Raw genomic sequence first — 4,035 nt, 5'->3', positions numbered from 1 at the left:
TTAAGAGAAAATTCTAAGGTTCAAGCAGTGGAAGATCACATCGAGCATCAACAATAAGTTCTCCAACTCTTAAAGGATAACCTCACCTTGGCGCATAATAGAATGAAACAGCAGGCAGATCAACATCGCAGCGAAAGAAGTTTTGATGTAGGTGATTGGGTATTCCTACGGCTACAACCATATAAACAAATGTCCCTCAAGCAAGCTAGGAAGGATAATAAATTATCACCAAAGTATTATGGTCCGTACAAGGTGTTGCAAAAGATAGGTACTATGGCATACAAATTGGAGCTTCCTGCAGTGTCCCGAGTGCACCAAGTTTTCCATGTTTCATGCTTAAAGAAGGTTATAGGTGATAAGATTCCAGTTCTAACAATATTTCCAAAAATTGATGAGGAAGGAAAAATCATATTGGAACCTGAAGCAGTCAAAGAAACAAGAACTCGACAGCTATGAAATCGATCAAATTCAGAGTATCTCATAAAGTGGAAGAATTTACCCATTGAAGATTCCACATGGGAGGATGAGAATTTTATACAGAAGCATCCAGAACTACTCAAGCGTTGAGGACAACACTTTTTTGAAGGAGAGGGGCATGTTCGGTCCCTATAATATTAGTGATTCCCCCATTACTATTGTCGTTGTATCCCTTATTGTTATTGTTGTGCCCCTATTGTCCCCATATTGTTATTATTGTGCCTTTATATTATTATTGTTAGGTCAAATTTGGTTATATTGTGACCCCTTAGACTCCTATATATAGAAAGGAGGTTTTGTCATTTGAATCATCTAAGAATTGTTCATTTGTGTAATGTAAAGGAGGTTTCCCCCTCAAAGAGGCTTATTTATAAGGCGTTGATCTATCTTTTCTATCTTTTTGTGAGCTGGTTTCATAACACTTTATGCTTCTTCGCATAGCTCTGTGGTTCTTCGAATACTGCAGACCATAAGTTTATATTTTCCATGGAAGATTCTTGTGTTTTTGAGCATCTAAAATCTGTTTTTATTCTCGAGGGCCTTTAGATATTTAGAGTCTAATCTAGTTTCCTTATGCCTTCTAGAAATATTTCATTTGAACCCTTCTCGGTCTTTATTCCCTCAAGATCGGTTCTTAGAGAGAGAACCTCTGCTTCAAGACTATGATAGTTCTCTTCCCATTCCTGAACCAAGTCTTGAAGAACCTCTTCCTTTCATTTAGCTTCTTCTAGTTTAACTTTCAAAGAAAGAATACTATCTTTGCATGTCTTTGAGATCTTTTCCTTCCTTAACTTGATCAACTCCTGTTTTAATTGCTTGTTCTCTTTTTCTAGTTTCTCACATGTTCCTTGGTTTTATTCTAGTAGAAGGACTATAATTTCTTTGCTCTTGATAGATTCTTCAAGTTTTCCTTTTCGATAATAAAAATCCTCATTATCAGAGTTATACATACCTTCTTCAACATGCTATAGTTGTTCCTTTAGCTCCTTATTCTTCTTCCTCGCTTTCTTTAACTCATAAAGGGAACTGGTGAGTTCCACTTCAAGGTACATTATTCATTCTTCTTCTTCTTCCTCTTGAGATTCTATAATACCTTGATTCTTGGAGTCTATTTCAAAACCCATAAGTAGATACTTATCTGAGTCATTCTCCGACGAGTTCTCACTATCTGACTCTAGTGTTGATATATCCTATTTGGAGTAGAACCCCTTTTTCTTATAGAGCTTTTTCTTCTGATGTTTCTGAGACTTGTTTCCAAATTTTTGATAGTCTTCCTTTTAAGACTTTTATTTATAAGGGAATTTGGAGAAAAAATGTCCAACTCTTCCATAGTCAAAAAATTTAAAGGGAAACTTCCCTTTATATTTTCCTGAGCCATGCTTCCATTTTCTGTCTAGTTGAGCCAACTCCTAATCAGATTCACAGCTGGAGCAGTCTTGATGATATTTGTGCTCCTTGGCCTTTTTGGATACTTTGAATGTTGCTTCCTTAGGTTCAGAATTTTCTATTCCTACTCTCATCTCATAGGCTATGAGAGTACCATGCAGTTGGTCCATCTTGAGATCCTTTAAATTATCCATTTCTTCAATAGTTGAGACTTTGACATTAAATCTCATGGGAAGAGATCTTAATATTTTTCTGAACAATCATCTCTTCCTTGACCTCTTCACCAAGTCCTCTAATCACATTAGTTTCTTCATCAAATCTAAGAAATTATTATTTTATGCTTTCATCTTCACTCTTTCTCAAGCTCACAAACCTCATTCTAAAAGTTTGAAGTTTCACCTTCTTGACTTTTTCATCTCCTTCATGACTCTGATTAAGTTTCACCCATACTTTGTTAGCAGACTTACAGTGCATAACTTTTACAAGTTCTGATTGAATAAGACCAAAGAGAATGGAATTCTTGGCTTTATCGTTATTCCCATATAATGTTTTACCATGTGCATCAGTGGGAGGAATATCAGGGACATTGTAGTCTGTTAGCACTGAAGTCCAAACATCTACTCCCAGGGGCATAAGATATGATTCCATTATAACTTTCCAAAAGACATAGTTTGTCCCATCAAAGATTGGTATTCTACTTGAGTAAGCCTCTTGACTCACTTTCATAGACATAAATCCTTATAGATCTACCTTCCAGTGGTTAGATTGTTCTTGAAGGAACCTCGTTCGGATACCAATTGTACAAGTAAGGAATTAATAAGGGGGGGGGGGTGTGAATCAGTAACAATGAGATTTTTTAATTTTTTTCTAATATGCTTATAGTCCTATTGTAGAAATTTCTGATTTCCCACCCCAGTTTTCAGTTTCTCCTTATTTCTCCCATATAGTTAAATGCCCTTTCCCATAACCATACATTTAACAAGCTAAAAAAATAAATTTGCTGAAAACACAAATTCTGGAAATTTTACAAAATGCTGGAAATTGCAAAAATAAAAATCAGCAGTAATAAATAGCCATTAAAACACATTTAAACACTGAGATTTTTGGTCAATGTGACCCTGGAAAAACCCCCTACAACTCTTGGGGAAAACCAGTTTGAGAGCTCTTCTTTATTTCTGAAAATTGCCTTTTACAGTGAGAAATTTTCAGCAAAAAATCAGCAAGCAAATTTACAACTTATCTCTTTTCCCATGCTTCACAGCAAACTGGAAATTACAGTAAACAGGACAGCAATAAATGTTGTACGGTCTCCTCGATTTTCATGCCCACTTTCAGCATTAAATGCTGCTGTATGGCCCTTGTTTTGCGTGCAGAAAAACCATCAAACTGCTCCTCGATTTTTGTCCCATCCTATGGTGCCAAATCTCACACAGCTCAGAACTGCTAGCTCTGCTGTCGGTACTACTGCTCAATGCCAAAAGGGGCCGGAATGCAAACTTGTACACCTTTGCATGGCGTACACCTATCTCTCTAGCTGAATCAGCTGGAGTGCCACTGGGATACATCAACATCTGTCCTCCCCTGAACAGTACCTCATATCCTCTGTCCTCCAAAGCTGAGACGGATATGAGGTTCTTCCTCATCCCTGGCACATAAAGAACCTCTGACACCTTCAAGGGAGGTTTGGACTCCCTCTGAAATGTCACTGTCCCCACCCCGACTGCTCTAACAACTCTGTCATCACCGAGTACTACCTCAATATCAGTGCCACTCTCTGAAAGCTCTAAGAAGTACTCACGGACTCCTGTCATATGACGTGAAGCCCCACTGTCCACATACCAGATACCTGAAGATGCTCCGCTAATCGAGGGAAAGGCATGCTCCCTCTGAACCTGTGTGGCAGGTGATCCTGCACTAGAGGACTCACACGTAGTGAACGCAAACTCTCGATCAAAACGACCAGCAAAGTCCTCAATCTCTGCTGAAGCTGCCACGTCCTGGTTCTTCCCCTTCTTCTTCTTCTTCTCGGGACACACAACTGCATAGTGACCCATCTTTTGACAATTCCAACACTTCACCTTGGAATAGTCTTTTTGTGTGTTCCCCTGTTTACCTTTACCTTTGCCTTTGCCCCCACCACTGCTTGTGGAAGCCTGCTTCTTCCCCTTGCCT

Source organism: Pinus tabuliformis, chromosome 1_2 (assembly GCF_031772625.1).
Source record: "Pinus tabuliformis cultivar Carrire ecotype Pingquan chromosome 1_2, CPIR1, whole genome shotgun sequence".
Taxonomy (NCBI): Eukaryota; Viridiplantae; Streptophyta; class Pinopsida; order Pinales; family Pinaceae; genus Pinus; species Pinus tabuliformis.
Note: the sequence above shows the minus strand (reverse complement) of the source record.